Source organism: Acipenser ruthenus, chromosome 30 (assembly GCF_902713425.1).
Source record: "Acipenser ruthenus chromosome 30, fAciRut3.2 maternal haplotype, whole genome shotgun sequence".
NCBI classification, from domain to species: Eukaryota; Metazoa; Chordata; class Actinopteri; order Acipenseriformes; family Acipenseridae; genus Acipenser; species Acipenser ruthenus.
Genome location: NC_081218.1, coordinates 11,376,826 through 11,396,677, shown reverse-complemented (window position 1 = coordinate 11,396,677; position 19,852 = coordinate 11,376,826). Strand labels below are relative to the sequence as shown.

The 19,852-nt window shown below is 35.4% G+C and overlaps 1 protein-coding gene across 5 annotated transcripts in view; it reads right to left on the bottom strand.

Annotated features, from left to right (window-relative positions):
- The window catches only part of LOC117395144 (forkhead box protein P4-like), a 116,639-nt gene extending 97,401 nt beyond the window's left edge, over window positions 1-19,238 (bottom strand). The window contains exon 1 of one of the 5 annotated variants that reach the window (XM_059004837.1): window positions 18,612-19,238. The gene's annotated coding sequence lies outside the window, so the exon portion shown is untranslated. Of the gene's footprint in view, window positions 1-18,487; window positions 18,583-18,611 lie in introns of those variants that run through there. The other 4 variants (XM_033994003.3, XM_059004838.1, XM_033994015.3 and 1 more) reach the window with 4 other exon arrangements.
- Window positions 19,239-19,852: the final 614 nt, after the last annotated feature.

Genomic DNA, 19,852 nt, shown 5'->3' with positions numbered 1-19,852 from the left:
GAAGGAGACTTGTGAGAGAAGCCACAGAGAGGCCAACAATCACTTTGAAGGAGCTACAGAGTTCAGAGGCTGGGAGTGGAGTAGTAGTGCACCAGTCAACCATATCAAGAGCTCTGCATAACACTGGCCTGTATGGGAGGGTGGCAAGAAAGAAGCCGTTACTCAAAAAGTACCATCTGAAAGCACGTCTGGAGTTTGCCAGAAAGCATGAGAGTGACCCAGCTGCATTATGGGAAAAGGTTTTGTGGTCAGATGAGACCAAGATAGAGCTTTTTGGCCAAAACTCAAAGCGCTATGTGTGGCGCAAACCTAACACTGCCCATGCCTCAAGACACACCATCCCTACAGTGAAGTATGGTGGTGGCAGCATCATGCTGTGTGGATGCATCTCATCAGCAGGGACTGGGCATCTTGTTAAAATTGAAGGAAGAATGGATGGAAATACTGCAAGAGAACCTGCTTCAGTCCGCTAAAAAACTGAAGCTTGGGAGGAAATTCACCTTTCAGCAGGACAATGATCCCAAGCACAAGGCCAAAGCAACATTGGAGTGGCTCAAGAACAAAAAGGTGAATGTCCTACAGTGGCCCAGTCAAAGTCCTGATCTCAATCCCATTGAGAATCTGTGGCACTATTTGAAAATTGCGGTCCACAAGCGTCGTCCAACCAACCTGAACAACCTGGAGCAAATCTGCCAAGAAGAATGGGCCAAAATCACTCCGACACTGTGTGCAAAGCTGGTACATACTTGCCCCAAAAGACTTAAAGCTGTTATTGCAGCAAAAGGTGGCTCTACCAAATATTAATGTGTGGGGGTTGAATACTTATGCAAGCAAGATATTTCAGTTTTTTACTTTTCTTAAAAATATTTTCCAACATAAAACCAATGTCACCTTACCATAATTGATTTTGAGTTTCAGTGTTTTAAAATAAAATATCAAACAGAACGAAATTTCAATGTACCATTTGTAATTCAGTAATATGAGAGAATTGGTCAGGGGTCTGAATACTTTTGCAAGGCACTAATATATATATATATATATATATATATATAGACACACACACACACACACACACACACACACACACACACATAAACACAGAGGTCATTTCTTATTCATTCATTTTCTGGTTTCTTTAAAAAAAAAAAAATCTCAATTAATACTCCTACACAGTAATTAGCTATTAAAATAGCTAATGAACAAATTGAAAAACCCTTGGGAGATAGGACGTTGGTTTTCTAATTAATTCCGAATCTGGCATATCTCGTTCAATGCCTTCTAAACAAAATCTGTAAATAAAACATGGGCCTTCGCAAGTCTTTGTTCTTTTATTCGTTTTGTTTTCTTCCATTATTACAATTTTCCAAAGCTATTTTATTAGGGACAAAAGACGTTTCCAACAGCAAACTATAAATGACTGCTATAAACAGTGTGTGTGTATATAAGCTATTATTCAAAAGCCAGCTAATTAACAGATTGTTTATTCAGGTTCCTGTTGGGTTCATGGTCATCTCGCATTTAACTGCAGATGAGCCGCTTTAATTCTGAGCTATCAAGCCCTTAAACCATAACTACTGCAGTTCAAATAAATTAACCTAAAGTAAATTTAAACAGACTAGGAAGGTCCAATACGTGCAACGGAGCCATTTCAAGACATTTCAAAACTACCCCAGGAAGTACAATTAAAGTTAATGCAAAATAAAAAAAAAACAGCCTCCCTGTGGTAGTTTCAAATCACTGGTCAAGACCTCATGGACACCATGTAGATTTCTCTTTTTTTCTTTTCTTAAAGCTCCTCACACCCCCATTCAGAACCGTCAGCCTAACATTCATTATGCGCTTGGTTTGGAGGCAGGGGATGAACTTTTAACCCTTCTACCTCTACAACCCTCTATTTCCGATACCTCCCGTTCAACCCACTGCATCAGGAAAGGCTAGTTTCCTATACGACCCGCCGGCCCCTTTAAAAGCTGGTACATGCCGTTTAAAAGCAACTAGCTTCCCCCTGCATTACTAAAAGTAGAAATTTGCCGCCCCTCAGTCTCTGACCTTGGGGGGGCAAAAAAAAAAATACTCCATTCACACCTTATAACATGGCAACAGAATTTTAAAAAACAACAAAACTTTATCTTTGTTTAACTGAACGCATTGTGCAGATAAGACATGGCGCGCTTCGTGGAGATAGCGTAATCAGCTTCAGTCCATACATAAAAGCACTTTTTCATTCAAATAGCAGGGGGTGGGGGGGGGGTTAGGGGTAGGTTGGGTCCTTAACTTTACTGAATTAAATAAAAGGCACTTAAATAATGCATAATAAGCAATACAAACTAAACCACTTACTGCACCTACTCTGCCAGTGATGAATATTCATTCTCTTTGTAATTCTGCGCCGCAGTGCCGGTTTTAGGCCTGACTGTAAAGCTATCACCAGGAAAGGTTAGCCGGAAAGGTCACTGCTTTTGTAAATAGGTACATAATCCGCGGTGCGGTGTGTGAATATTGTAAAAGATTAAAAGAAAATTACCGATACTTTGGAATCGCTTGAGAGTCTGGGAGAGAAGGGGGGATGTAGATTACCCCAATGCATTCATTGCGCATTGCCTATATTAAGTATTCATGTTTTATAAAAACTTTATACTGAAGCAAACTAAACGACAAAATAAAATGCAGTGCTGGACACATCGCCCATATGCAGCAAGATCTTTACACCAAAGCGCATAAGAGTTTGTGAAAGGAAAATAAACATGTGAGCATAGAAACCTAGCAACAAACAACTGAGCCACAACTTTGAGTGCTTAAGGTTCATAGTAGTTTTGTAACTTTGTTTTTGGTGTAAACAATTTCATAAATCTGATCCTATTGTTTAAGGTGGTCATCCTGTAGCCAGACGGAATTGGAAATAACAAAACAATCCTTATTTTTTTTTTCCGGGACAGATTTCAAACAACTTTTGGAACAGGAGCCTGGAACAGCTGTGAGTTCAGGGGTGGCGTCAGTCAGTCAGTTCAGTCAGTCAGACTCCTGGGTGTGTATGACTTAATGACCATTTAATCTTTTGAATACTCCACCATCAACCAGGGGTAACCTCAGCGAGGCAGAGCCATGAAATCGTGTGCTGGTGACTGTGAGCTCTGAAGTGTTAAAAAATAAATCAAATAAAACTCTTCAGGCCTCAATGTGTTTTTATTATTATTATTATTATTATTATTATTATTATTATTATTATTATTATTATTACTATTATTATTATTATTATTATTTTTATTATTATTATTATTTTGTGATTTTTGAGATTGTGATTTTGTTTTGGTACTGGCTTGACCAGGTCTGTCTTGCAAAAGAGATTTTACTGTCAATAAACAAAGGTTAAAATTAAAAAGTAAAAAACAAATGTGCGACTTTAATGTACAGCAAATACCCAACTTAAAAAAAAAAAAAAAAAAAAGTTGAAAATGTCTCTAGAAATCCTTAAGGAAGTAAAAGTTTTTTAAATCGGTTTATTGATTTGGAATCAACCATACTTGTCAAAGTTATGCACCCAAGACCAGAAAACAAAAATCCAGCTATAAACCAGTGATGCTACTCAAGTCCAGTTCCACTTAGTCAATCAGTTTAAAAGTTGGCTTGGCTCCTATAAAGCAACCCACCACTGACTGGCTGCCAGGACTGGTAGGGATGACAACAAAGAGAAAATAACATGACCCAATACAGTTATCTATCCTGGATCACATCAAAACACTAACACTGCCATACCATCTAATGGCACAACAGTGCTACAACATAACCAAACCAAAACTAGGATTTGAATTGAATTTCTAAGCCTACAAAAATAGGTATTCTTATTTGAGAAGATTATCAAAACTTTAATAATGTAAACAAGTTCAAAAATTAAATAAAAATCAAAAACTTATTTGGTTTTAAAAAAAGATATGTTTTGAAAGAAATAGTATTCGATATGGTGCTGTGCAAGACTACTTTAAACTATATTATTCGTAATATTTTAATTTTCAAAGGACAACAGTCTTGTCTAAAGAAATATCATTTGTGTATTTCAGTTGCAACACCTAAAGCAAAGCCCTTGCAGCCACACATCACCGATCCCCCCCAACAAACACCTGTCAATCATACTTGCCCTTGTCATCACCTTGCTGCCCCACCCTTTTTCAATAGAACACAGAACACTAATCTATGTAAATTTTTTAAATAGTTAGCTTTTCCACTTCAGAAATGAAGGACAGCCATTTATATAAAACCCGGCTATCAGGAAATGGTAGGGGGGTGCTTTAATTCATTCCTTTATGATGTTTGTAGTCGAGAAGATAACATGTCTAACAATCCCCATGCATGGTCATTACCATATTTAGCTGCTCTATTCTTTTTGCCACGAAAGCATTATTTCACAGATTTCTATAGGGAGTCGTGTTTAATTCCACAATAAAAGGGTCCACTGTGACAAGCTGTGCTCACTGCCAATCTAGATCTGTAGTTCTCTCCAGGTTTCACTCTGGCGTTCATTAAAATGAAGTTACAAACTTGTATGCAAGAGCTGTGCTAACAAACATTAAAAGAGAAACATTCTGCATCCTATATACTACACAAAACTCCCCCCCCCCCCCACACACACAAAATAGAACCGTTTACACCACCAGCTTAAAGGGGAAGCTATTTTAGCCACAATAGGTTAACCCATCTCCTTTTTTTGTTAAAGTTTCTACTGTACACATCATCAACACAACAGTGGCCAGGGATACATCTGCACGAAAGAAAAAATAGACAGGCTTCCCTTTTAAGTCTGGTAACTCAACAAAAAACATCATTGTAATTTATACACGCCTGTTGGACAAAGCTTCGAGAAGACCATGGGATGTTTGCCAGCTGCTGGGTTACTAAAGAAAAGCAGGATTTCTTATTTACGCAGTGGCTGAGAAAATAACACCATCTTGTTTACCCAGCCTCTTGCCAAATATCCAACAAACCTTAAATTAATTAGTCTGCTTTGACAAAAAAAAAAAAAAAAATAAGTATGCATTACATATGGAAAATCAGCAGTGAGCCAGTGAAGAGGGATTGTGTGCAGAAAATCAAAAGATTTTTTTTTTTTCTTCTCACCAGAGTCCCCTTTTTCTGTTTAATAGTTCTTCTGAAAAACATTGTTGTAACAGCACACTACCTTGAGCCAGGGAGAGCAGGGGGCACAAGCTAAGAAGGAGACTTCAACTAACTTAAAACACACTTCAATGATAACTTCAGTACACAATGATCAGGGGACGTGTGAAAAATTATTATTGTTATTATTATTAAGAATACTGCCCCATCTAAAAGTGTTCTGACTATGTTGGGCACTGCAAATGTAAGATGGATTTTCCAAAGCTATGGCAAAGTGACAGTGGGCCCTATTTTCCGCTGTGCTGTAATGCTAATGCGTAACTTATTTAATTTAGTATGGTCACTTATTCTATATATAAAAGCAAAGTGGAAAATCCTGCAACAGGACTGTGGTACAGCTTGCCTTACATGGCATTAAACCCATATGTGCTTTTTTTTATTTCAATACACATTCAGATTAAATGAAAAATCATATAATAATACATACAAGAATATCATATACTGTACTGCTAAATAAATGGAAACCCAGGAGTTAAACTGAAATATTCCTGCGACTAGTTTGATTGCTACTTGAATTCGGACCACTGACACACATGCTGTCTATGGTAACACAGCGGATACCAATACAGTAACTGAAGCCAAGCTGTAAACCATATGCCATTCTTCTGTAGTGCCAGCATCCCTGCAACACTGCACTGTGCCAAGCTTGCTCTCCCTTGAAAAAAAAACTGCACTTCATTAAGAAAGTAAACACAAGTGCTGTCTGAAGTGTCTAATTAGTCCCCTAATTACTCCCCGCTCGTTACTAATGCAAATTAGATTACGCTGCTTAACTTCATCGTGTCCACAACAGCGCTGTTAATTGCGGCCTTTTGAAATTAAATTACTCGCTAATTAACATATCAAAGCCATTGATTCAGAGCCAGGAAAAAAAAACACACACGCCAAGTTTTGCTAATGAGTCTTGCTAATTGAATATCTACGTTCAATACTAAGTTTTTGTCAGTTGCCGTTATTTAGAAGCCTCCGCAGCTACTTATACATGCAAGTTTAAAAAATAAATATCGCTGGAGTTTCAAAGCTGTGTCGTCCCTTTACACTCCAGACTACAGAACAACTACTTGGTATTCTACCTTGAAGAAAAAGAGACACGTAAATGTTTTTTTGTTGCAAAGGAGACACAAGCATTGACAATAAAACATGTTAGTGGTATTGTCCTATACTATTACTAAACAACTGCAGTGCTATTGGTTTAAATCACCAGCAATCAAAAGAAAATACATGTTACTAATAAACAAAATAGATATATCACTTACTGTACTCTATAGCATTCAAAATAAAACTGTACACTTAGGAATGCAACAACACACTAAAGCATCACGATATTAGTTATACAAGTCATCAATAGCTTAATGAAAAAGTAACCTCAATTATAACAAGGCTGTGTGAATTTCTTACATTGAAAGTATAAACACTAACCTGAAATCTATTTAAACACATGATTCTCGAATAAGAAGTACTTAAAAGATTTGTTATAGAGGCCTGTATTCTAAAGTTGTTCATTCAAGCCAACTCTATGGCATTTGTTCCCTGTTGTATCCATGTCAAGCCTGGACAAAACCGCCTAGAAATGAGAGTATTACAGAAAGTATTTATTTTGAAATATATCCAGAACTATACTTTTTAAAAATAACAATTCTCATAGTGGTACACCTTTACACTACATACTCTATTAATACGGTTCAAAATGATCATTAAACATTTTCAAATCTGAATAAACCTTGTAAAAAGAAAATAAAAAAGTTAGATTTTATTAAGGTTTCAAACTTCTAATTTTGAATAAAATGCAAGAAAAGGGGAAACATTAATCGTGAAATTGAGAGGCAGGCACAATAATAATAATAATAATAATAATAATACTAATAATAATAATAATAATAATACTAATAATAACCATGATAGATGTGAAGATATTATAATTCCTCTAGGAGATGCATTGAAACTTCTGCATAACAATATTTGGCTTAAGTGTCAGAATTATCATATTAACCAGTTACCATCTGACTAAGTTGATTAAAAAAAAATTATTATTCTTCTATTTCTTTTCGGAGTTCTTAATCAAAATCTAACATCCTTGAAAAATTAATTTGAAGCCCTTCGTATCAGTTAATTAAATCTCGTTGGAAGTCATTTTTCTGTGGAGAGTGATTAGATGTTCCTTTCTGTCCGCTACTGTTCAGACAGCATGACGTTCGGCAAAACTTTAGCATCTCATCAAACATTCAAAACAAGAAGAATAGAATTTCTTTGAAGGCCTCTTTTTTCAAAGTCTATGTCTTCCTGATTAATTGTGCTGTGCCCAAAAGATCTCTCACTCTCGTTACATCGTTTCTGTTAATGATTTCACAGCTGGAGAAAGAGCGCTATACAGTGCCATGATACTGAATTCAGAAAACGGGATGGGCTGGACAGTGAAAGGCCTGTCCAAGAGAGATAACCAAGGTCCTTTAATATCCTTTACAATTCCACACGATTTTCACCTTCCATTGTAATACATACAAAGAGATAGACACTTGGATGTAACTCCTAGCTGTGCCATTACCTGCCTTTGATAGAAATTTAAAGCTGTGATTAATCTAGCTTTTTCTTTTTTTTTTAATTTACAGCTATGCACACAGCACACTCCTTCAAATCCCCCCTCCCAAAAAAAATCTCCCTCTGCAAAAGTGAAGGTGTACGGGTAGCCCATAACTTGCTGCAATGGGATTCAAGACCCAATTTTGGACGCAATTTTTTTGGAACCCACATGTCTGTTGAAAATTAGCACAGCAAGACAAAACAGATCGCTATACTTATCCTACCAGTTTTAACCAACCCTTAAATCTGAGCTACAGTACAAATTCAGCTCCAGTTGTGCTGCTTCTGTTCCCCAGTCTTTTAGATTTCCAGATTAGCTGTTAAAACAAAAAGGTCCAAGACTTTAGTGAATTAGAGGTTTTAATTCAGTTTTATAAAACTTACAATGACAAACAGCTGAGTGGCTACAAAGAGATGGGCTGAGACTACAGTAACTCACTTCACTTAGGAACTTGCACATGGCAAGAGAGGCCATTGTGGATAAAAGAGCCACCATTTCAAACAAAAAGATTGCTATATTTTAAAAACGACAGATTCCCTGCGCTCAATAGTTTGCGTAGGCGGCAGTGTAATAGTCTGTAAGCAGCACAGACAGGTCTGTGTAGAGGCATGATGTCGACCGCTCAGACACACATTAAAACACTGATCTCCCTCGTACGAACCCAGACTGATCTGGCTAATGTGAAGCGGAACGTTAAGTGGATATCATCTCCCCGGCTGGATGTGTTCTGCTAGGTGATGCAAATTGGGGAACTTTAAGTTATCTGCCAGCAAGCCAGAGGACACATCTCCACTTATAAATATTAGCCAGGCTTGGCAGCCCCCCCATCCCCCAGACGCTGCACAGCGTTCACCGACACTGCAACAGGAAGAGAGGGGGTTGCCCAATTATCCTGATTACCTCGGATTTATTGAAAGATCAGGTAGTACTGATTAAAGCAGAAAGCCGTCAGAATAATGATTACCCATAATCCAACGTGGCTTTAATTGATTCACAAAATGTTACATTTTGAAAAAAACTAAAATGAAAATAACAATTAAAAAATCTGCCAATTTTGTACAGAAATGCACCCAGTGAAATGAAAAGCAATTCAAATTAGGAATGCTGAATTATTTCTCCTCTTCTTTTTCCCCACTAGGTACACCAGAAGAAAAAAAAAAAAGATATCCTCAGGCTTAAATGTGACCTCCTGTTCTCAGGTTCAAAAGTACTACTTAAAAAGCATCTACATCCCATTAGCTGGCAAATTACAAAGCAGTTACATACGGACGATAAACTTATAAATGCAGGGCAGTCTTCAAACCACATTTCAGCATTGCTGAAAAATGATCTAGACCTGGAACAGCTTAATCTAATTTAATTCAAGTAAAATGAAACGACTGCTTTAAAGAAATGGTGCAGCATTAAGTTTTTGAAATTTGACATGCCATGAAAACTACAAGTGTCTACTCCGGGCGCATACTGTAGAATCCAGAAGCACAAAACCTCACAAGGTAATGGTGACGGCGTTTGCTGCACATTGAAAACTGCTGTCTCCTGGACATTCATATCCCTGGGGATGAACTGGAACAGGAGTTTCGCAGAATTAAAGGCAGGTATACATTTACAAACAGAAATAAAACACACACAACTACCCACCTCTTTTTTCACCCCTTTTTGTCAGTTTTCAGAGAAGCTTCATTTCTGAAAGAAAGCTTTACCCAGGGCACAGACTACCTGACCTTTCCACAATGCCATCATAATTAAACCCAGTGAAAAAAATATATTAATACCGGCTGCATGTAATAAAGCTGACCTTCATACTTCACTGGTGTGGGCCAGTTTGCCTTAAGATTGCACTGGGATTGTCATGCTTTCTGGAAAAAAAAATCTTCTAATTCTCTACTTAATGTACAGGTAGGGCAGTTTTCAACAAGTCTAGAGACAATCGGGAATGATACTGAATCTTGTTTGTAATTGTCAGAACTCTAGTTGCTGCTGCAAAATGTTTGAGAGAGATACAGAACAGGACAGCAGTGAGTACAAACCTACACTTCAGATAATGCAACTTCACATTTCCTTAAATATTAAAAGGCAAAATGTATAAAAAACATTGCGATTCGTGATTTTTTTTTGTATAATTAAAAGGTGAATTATACAACTGTCCTCCTTCCCCATTGTCGATTGAAGGAGAGACAATGCCATCTTTAAAAAACGCTAGCTAAATGCTGAAGGGTTTCTGCTGTTGACATATCATTTTCTCGTGCACATAAACAGAGTCAGCACTTTAAAACGCTGTGTTCACAGGTGTTGCAACTGTCGCTAAACAAAATAGGTCCATTAAAACTGTTTATCTTTGCAGTGATCATAAACCAAATAAACGAGCTCAGTACTGCTTTACTGCTATATGGAAACCAAGTCCCCATTTCTGAGATACTGGCAAGCCAGTTAACTCCGTGTACATTTTGTGAAAAAATATGTTGCAAAATATGAATGGTAAAGGAGTACAGAATTTTTGCAAGGGAGTCACATACAGTGTGGCTTAGTTCAAATTAAATAAGCCTTGCATAAAACACTTGAACTTCGTAATGATTAGGTTATGACCGATAACTGTCTACAAAAGGAATTAAAAATAGTTTTAATGTTGTCACTTCACAGCTGTGAATATCTAAAAGCATTACATTAAATTGAACCTCTCTCAGTCTCTCTAGACCTTTAGATACTTAAAAAAAAAAAAAGAAATATATTTCAATTTACAGTCAACTGCAGATGTGTAACCTGAAACAAGGTCAAGTAATTAATGAATTGATGCAGGTTGGCCACACATAACAACCCCTACAAAATATACAGTGTGTCAGATTAGTCCTGCGACATTACTAGCCTCTACCTGCTAAGAGAGAGTTTCTAATGTCCTATAATGTGGAAGGGATTGCAAGACCACAAAATGGAGGACTTCAAACGGAACAAAGGATTTAAAAAAAAAAAAAATTGTGATAATTACAATCAGGTTAGTTTTGATAAAGTTTATAAGCCTTAAACAATTTAATTAAAAACAACAAAAAAGTGTAATTAGTAAATTAAGTACCTAGTTTATTTAAATCAAGACAAAGGGAAAAACGGCAGCTCATTTCTAAAATGCTGTCAAAAGCTACATTTTAAAATGAGGTTATCATTTAGTGAACAATCACTTTGTTTCGAACGGGCCGCATTTGTTTTCATTCTACAGACATACTTGGCAATCCAAATCAGGATTTTAACAACATCCCCTTGTTCTTTTGAAACATTTAAATTAAAAACACACATATCACATCACAGGACTTCAAAAGTTGTTAAAAATGAATGGCTAGGTGTAGAAAAAACGCACAATTGAGGCGTAATTGTTTATTCATTTCTAACTCGCTTTAAAAGCAACAGGAAAAAATTGTCAAAGCAAATGTTACTTTTTAATGTAAACACAAAGTGTAATTTATAGATAAGCACCTTTTCATAAATATATCTCTTAAGTGCAGAACAGATACGACAATGCGGACATGCATGTTTTAACTTTGTCTATTAAGGTTATGGATACATTTTCAATAAAGATGTATTGGTTTGTACATCAATATATAAATGACATGTTCTGTTGTTAAATCAGACTTAAAATGCAACAGTATACATATTTGTGAAATGCATTTCAACAGATGACGAGGTCAATTACAACTTGTTAATTAAAGTGTGATGTTCATGAACCTGAGCCATCATTAAGATTGTCACAGTAAAGCTGACGCAGCTTGCAGACTGTATTGAATGCCAGTTTGGTTCACTGGGCACAGTATAAATGTTTGCTGACGTGCAGTACAGACAGTCCACTCTAACACAACATTCTCACTGGATTCAAAGCCTGGCCGGTGTGATAAAGCAACAAACCACAGACACTGGCAAAAGATCAACTGGTACCAAAAACACAAGAGAAAGCACAGCTGACAGCGTATAATATAAACATATATACATATATATATATATATATACACACATATTACATATATACATATTATATATATATATATATATATATATATATATATATACACACATATTACATATATACATATTATATATATATATATATATATATATATATATATATATATATATATATATATATATATATATATATATGCTGCGAAGACATGCCACATTAAAAATACAATGCTAAAGATGTAAAGGTGAAAGACTACTTACAAATTCTCTAAGACACATCTGCAAGACGCTGAATCTACAGTATAAAAGACTTCCAGCCCTAACGAACCGCTTGCAACGGTTCTGCGAATTCCACTGGTTTCCAATCCGTTATTACGACAGGACTGGCTCAGATTATACTCTCAATACACTGCCTGCCCAATACATTCTGTGTCACTGTATAATTACACAGAAATACAAATAAAATACTAAGCATATACAGGGATAAGAAAAGTAAACTAATCTTGTGCTTGCCAGCTGCTGGACTCAACTGTGTTGCATTAAGCATAAAAACTCAGGATTTCTAAGGAGAATGCTACACTTTGATAGCGTTCTGAGCTGTGAATGATTCGATTTGAGACGTTATCTGGACGCCTTATATCTAAACTCCAAAACAAAACATCTGGGCTGTACCTGAACAAACCAGTCAATTCACCTTTTGGACAAAAAGGACAGCCTATGAAACAATGAATGTTGGCAATATAGAAAAACCTTGGATAAAATAAACAAAAAAGAGACAAAACAAATGCAAAACTAAACACTGAAAAAGGGAAAACACACACAGCGGTGTTAATTAGATTTATCAATTATTTTTAACAATGTTTTACTTCATGTCAAATACAATTAAGAGACTGCATTACCACAATGATTCCCCATTCTTCAATACAGTCAAATAAACATATGTTCTGTTTTAATACAAACATTACCAATATTTTAACTCTGTACTCAAAGCTTTAGCTCTGTACTGTCAAATACAATTTATTGAGATCTACGCTTTCATATTCCCTTTTGGAAAGCAAGTTGAAATGTGGTCTCTCGAGTGTTAAGCATCTTTACTCTTTTATAGTTTTACATTACTAATGTACTGTATTCCACACACTTTATATTGACACCTGGTGCTGTATTAATCTTAAAACCTTTCCTGTTAATAGCATTACACATAGAAGAATAAAGAGTACACAGCAATATGGATTTATTTATTATGGGAAAAAAAATACTGAAACAGCAAGCACATCATATATAATATGAACACTGTTTTTTAGACAAGACCGTCGCTCAGTGTCAGCTAAGATGTTCCTAATATTAAAACTAGATTTCCTTTTTATGTATTTTTTAAGCACAATCGTCATATGCTAGAATGATATAGTTCTTAAAAAACAAGACTTTTCACCATCTACTGTACAGGTTCATAAATTGTATCGCAGTCAGCAAAGCTTTCCCCGGGGTAGTTTAGCTAATGGACACACAGAATAATGATCAACACTCTTTAATATACTGGCATTTCCTTCAAGCACACTATGTTCTGCAAGACGTTCTCATCGGAAATGGGTCTTCCTCTTTTATGGTACATCTTATGGACATCAATCACCTCTGCTTAAGACTAGAGAGGGGCTTGTGAGTGCGTGTGTATGTTGGTTCAGCACACACAGCACAGCACAGTGTAGCACAGGATCACACAGTTAATGGGAAAGGGTGTGCGATTTGAACAGGTCTCAGTTCAGCTCCCTCTATCCCTCCTTAATCAGCAGCTTCTTATTTCTTTCAAGAAGCATAGGAAGCCTGAATCTTTGAGAGAAACTGAAAGGTTAAGAAGCGATTCTCCCCCCTCACTTGTGCGCGAATCAACACGTTTGGCCACTGATCTGACCCCCCTCCCATATTCACCGATGTCTTGTCTCTGAAACAGTTTTCAAAGTTTGCTGCCATTCTTTCCTATTCCTCTACAGTAGTGTCCAGCAGCGGACGCAGTGCAGCACAGTATACATATTGCATGGAGTATTAATTCATCTATTTCAATCCTCTATAATATCCTGATTTTCAAATAGGATTATTGTATTTTCTGGATTATCTTCCTTTTTTTATTAATAAGTAGAAAAAGAAAAAAAGAAAAAAAAAACAATAACCAAGTGGCCTGATATTCAGGTCTGCTTATTTTACTAAGCTAAACGACACAGCTAGAAGACAAGTACAGTAATAATAAGTATCTTAAGTAAATTAAGATACGTAATTAAGTAATTTATTATTCCAAAAATATTTCAGTTCAGCCATCACGAACACTAATAACTGATTCAATTAAAACCACGTTTAATTGCTATCCCCTGAATTGACTCTGGCTGATCATCATCACCCGAGACCTGCTTCAGAAATAATTTGACCTATTAGTAATACTAATATTGCATATCTTGTGGAGCTTTAAGATTTTAAATTAGGAGAGTCTAATAGCAAATACAGATACATATAACACTACACTGTGATTTATTAAAACAAAATGTTGCACCACTGAAACAATGTACTGAAAAATGAACTTTCTGCAGTATCTGCAAACTTCTGCATTGGAAAGAAGATTTCAACCTGTTTTTAGCAAAATGCCTGCCACCTCACATAGCACCCAGCAGGGCTCAATGCGGTCCTATTTTCAGGCTTGACAGAGTACTTCCAAAACTGTGCCCAAAGCTGACCTCCCTTGACAGGAGCTCATTTTGAATTATGAACTACACACACAAATGTCTCCAATGGGGTACGGTATTTGTTTTAGTTAAATAGACAAGCCCAAGGAGCGCCTATGGAAAGGCTTTTAATCTCAGCAAGGTACACTCAAATCGGAACACTAGCTGCTTCAGTTCAAAGGAAAGAAAAAAGGTGCTCATTTTTTTGGCTTGGCAAACTTGAAAACGTAACGGAGGCTTCCTGTTACCAAGTCAGGTGCTTGTCCAAAGTGAAAACCAAACCAGCAGATATGTCTTTTTTTCCCCTCGTGTCAGCAGTTTAATACTTTAAAATGTGAAAGTTTTTCATTTTGTTTCCTCACCAGGAAAGCCTTGTGGTATAAACCTTCTTTTTTTTCTTTTTTTAAATGGTAACAAGGTAGAGTGTCACTTGCTCCTCCTTCACAAAGCAACACAGAAATGCAACTACAGTACAACCAGCAACAGAGCTTAAACAACAACCAGCAATAATGGGACCATTTAAAGCAGTTTTGCACAAGAAAACTCAGCCCAATTCTCTTCTCTTCTGCAATGCACTGTTTTGAATATATGTTTTTGAGTATATGTTTTAAAGACTCCGAGCACACATTTATGACCTAAAAGTAATCTAACATTTTATCTTCATTTCACATGCTTGCATGGGGCCACCTGTACTGTTTTTTTTTTTTTATAAAATCTAGAAAACACATCTAACCGAGGTCCAGCGGGTTTGAGATTATTTGTGTGTGTGTGTGTGTATATATATATATATATATATATATATATATATATATATATATATATATAATTTCTTTGATAGTAATCATTGAAGGGTAATCTGTGTCTGAAGAAAGCAGACTTCTTTTTTTAAGCAGGTCTGGGAGAAAGTGATAAGAGGATTTTACTATTAGGAGTAAAGGGTAAAGTCTGTGTGTTTGGAATTCTAGTCATATATATAAATTTATATATATATATATATATATATATATCCAACATTAAAAGTATAATTAATGTTTTGTTCCATATCAAATATATTTTAAAAAGTAGAAGATTTTATATAAACTTTATTTTTAAATTTACGATCAGGGAGTAAGGTTTGGGGAATAATAAAATACAATAGAAGAATACTCGTTGCAAAGAGTGTTGTGGGGTCCTCACTACTCACACATAGATGCTATTTGTTAAATCATTTTACTACAAGGGGAAAAAAATGGACATAAACACATATATGTAACTTTAGCTGACAATGTTAAAATGTACTTCCGAGAAATGCAATATAAATACCTATTACCGAATATACACAAACTTTAAAAAAAAAAACATACAAATACTGCTGCTTTTGTGTATCTTGATAAAGTCTTGACGGAGTAACTCGGACACAGCAACAGACTGTGCTTGCGTATAACAATGATCGCAAGTTGCTGTATTCGCCCCAGAACAGTAACGATAGGCTGATTCAATGAAACACAGTAATAAAGACAAACCAACATGAATTGGTTAACGGGCCTTCCCTATCACCACCCATCTAAATTACATTGGAGGGAACACCTTTGGCATTCACACAGAAAAAAATAAAAAATCCAGGTATCTTGAATGATATGTTAACATGCATAAGAAATGATTTACCCAGTTAATAGCAATGTGCAATGTATATTGACTGTTATCTTTGTTATTGGCTTATGGTTTATTGGAAAGCACATTAAGAAATTAAGCTTTTGAAGTTACTTATTCTTGTTTCAAAACTTTGTCAAAAAAAAAAAACGCCTTTTTATAAATAAATGTCAATTCTGGGAGTAAACAGTCACTCGATTACTTTACAAAACACCCTGTTCAACATTACAAACGCAACTGTGCCACAATATAAATAAATATGTCGCGTTTAAATTTGAACAAACAAAAAAAATGTTATCTGGCAAATTGAGTCGTTTTCTAAAATATAAACAAATCAAACTGCATACAGACTTTTCAGAAACAGGGCTACAACCAATTTGAGAAAATGGTTCTTGTCGTTATACCAGGCGGGAAATTGTGAATTGTTCAGAATCTCTTTAGAGAAATAGTATGTTGCTTGTTCATGTTGTGGACAGTAGTTTACCGTACGGCCTAGGTATTTGAACATGCATGTATGACCCTAAAGTGGGAAGCATTGTTTTATTAAACTTCTAGGTAATTCTACACTGTGTTTCAAAGGGTGTTTATGTACACACTACTTTTAGCCCGTTTTCTTTTACCTCAGTTCACATGTTTTGTACATAAAGAAACGTTTGGCTAAGACATATAAATAATAAGTGTTATTAGCACTTATTGTTTCTTGTTTGTTTAAAATATATTCGGATATGTTTTAAATGTTAATCTACAATTAAGTAAAAATGTAATCCCAAATGTATAAGGTCTGTTGGAAAGTGTAGCCTTCCTTTAAAATGTTTAATAATAATTTTTAAAAAACTTCTGTATAGGTTGAAGTGCAATATTATATATATATATATATATATATATATATATATTGAAAATGCAAACTAATTTAAAAACAATCCTGCCGAATTGAAAGATGCCAATTATTATTATTATTATTATTATTATTATTATTATTTAAAACACTACAATGAAATGCTACAAGAATAACCCCTTCAATGTATTTAAAAGTGTTACATTGTATGACGTTTTAAAGACTGTTATATTGACCCCTTAATTGTATTTATTTGCTAATAAAGTCACGACACTCGTCTTCCTCTTTGATGACACACGTCATTAAAACAAGATTGTAAAATAATTATAAAACCTTAAAATTGGAACAAAGACAGTTTTGGAAGTGTAATTCATGTCAGCACAAGCTTTGTTGTGTTACTTGCTTTGGGCACTTGAAGTTTTTTTTCCAAAACTTAAAATGAATAGCAACATAGTTTTACCGTTTTTTAAATTTATTTATTTATTAATTTTTTTAGTTGGTCGTGAATACAAAAAAAAGTTATTTAATTAAAATTCTTATCATAGTCACTTTTCACATTTAATAGTTTGGCAGGACTGCAATATTTAAAACGTAAAATAGTTTATAAAATCATTTTATTCTTGTAAGTTCTCCCTCTTTATTGTATTTTTTTTTTTTTACACAACCTGTTTTTACGCATGTTCGACTTCTTCATGTTGCACACAAATGTTATGTTTGCTATTCAATGAATGATTTAGCAAGTTTGTGTGTGTGTGTGTGTGATTGCGAATGCATTTTGCAACACCTTAGTCAACCGAGGGGAGAAACTCTCAGGCCTCGTGCAGTGCAGTCTACGGGACAAACACAAAGCACGTTTTAAATTTAAGTATGAAAGTAGATCGTTACCCTTCTTACAAAAACCGGTTAGGTGCTGTCTGATGGACAGATGGCTGGTCAAATATACCGTGAAGTTATCCACACTGACGTTGATACACAATCTAATGCTGCGTATAAAAAACGTAGTCTAGCTAACACAACACGAAACTCCATGCGTTCCTCTCGCTGTTGATAAAGCTACTTTTAAATTCTATTACCCATGACTGAAAAATGTCAGAACAGAAACACTCTTGTCGTCTTCTGGGTTGTTTATTTTTTTTTTTATTTATTTGTCTATCTATTTCTTCAAACTGTTATATTTCTAATAATATAAGGCACGGGTGACTTATGGCATCCACTGATAGTCTCAGAGACCGATGGAACTCTTCAGAAAAGCAATTCAGAAGAAAATAAATAAATAATTGTCTAAACAAAAAATATGCAAGGAAACAACAGACGACTCGTTACCGGCTCAGCTACTTTCAGCTTGGTATACAATTACATTCACCTTAATGAATGTACGTGTACAGCTATGAAGTGAAACAGTTAACCTACCTGTTTGTTATACCGAAGCAGTGTAAAATTACAAATTTGATCACAATTAAAACATTTAATAAAACCCCGCAGAACCTAAACACGAAAAAGAAAACATTTTTAAAAATTGTTTCTAAAACCCAGTTTCCCACTAATGTTTAATTAATAGATTCATATTGCTGAACTACTTCACAAGTATTCACGTTGATGTATTAAAATTGAATTACCCCTTTAAAACAACCTTACCTGTCAAAACCCTAGTCATAATAACTTAGTTCGATGCTTTACATTGAAATAGATGCTTGTTAAAAAGTGGAGGGCATATATTTTTAGTAGTTATGACAATAACGAAGAGAGAAAAAAAATCAACCTGTTTTGCAATTCTGGAGATTTCAACTTTCACACTACGCCTGGACCATGTGGATTTTTCACTTCCAGGTTTCAGGAATTGTCCCGGCGATCCAAAAAAGGGTAAAAATAAAAAGCAACGTAAAATTAAAAAAAAAAAACAAGCAATCTTGATCTAGGACAGATGGTGCAGGATCATTACTTTCTGCGGCAATCGTCTTTATTAGTCCTTTCCCTTTTTTATTTGTTTCCTTTCACAAAGTGATCACTCAGTGATAAGTCGAAACAATAATCGTGCACTAGCTCACTAGCTGCATGGTCACCGCTCTTCTGGAAGTTAAAAACGCAGTTTAATTTCTTCTTCCTCGCGGTTTCCCCCCGGCTTCTTTCTTACTTTCCTTATTATTATTTAGAATACAAGCTTTCCAGAAGTCCCGACGATTCTTGCTCGAGTTTTTGGCATCTCGTCTGTCCTCTACTCATTCGGTGTGAAATCAGTGTTGGATTACTCGGGTTGTGTCTGTGTTGGGAGATCTTAGGGACAGTTTAGTCTCTTGCTCTACCGTAATTCATCTAAAACAGGTGCGCGCCCACATTTGCTTCTGCCTGCCTTTTCTCCGCCGCTGCACAATAACAAAACAGAACACGTTTCAAAGCGCAATGCCATGTGCGCGCACAGTTTCGAAGCAGTGATCTTTTAACCTTTTTTTGCATCCCGGATTAAGCTTTACCATTGTGGGGGCCATGAGCAACAGATGTCAGAGAGGAGACGGATAAACATTAGGAACCTTCCCCAAGCAAACTGATATATCCTGAAAATATAAGAACGTGGATATCAGCAAAACTTCAAATACAATGCTGCTTTAGTTTAGAAATAGGTTGATTTAAAAAGGTGTATTAAGTATCTGTTCAATTATTTTGACATGCATAAAAATAAAGAAAGAAATGCATGGGGGGGGGGCTGCAAAAATCCTTATATCTACAGAAATCTTGACAGAATTGTAACAGGGTTCAGACAATTTTATTGTAGATTACAGCACAGATTTGGATTTTTTTCCATATGAAAATAATCCTTTTAATCGGTCTATAAATTCTCTATTATACTTTTGAATACCATTTTTTTTCTAAGACAAAATAGCCGTTATAACATTTAGAAATATTTAGAAATATTTACATTTTGGTGTAAAAAAAAAAAAAAAAAAAGGGTAAACAGGTTCAAACAACTGGTCTTCAAGGGAAAAAATAGTGTTAAAATGAATACAA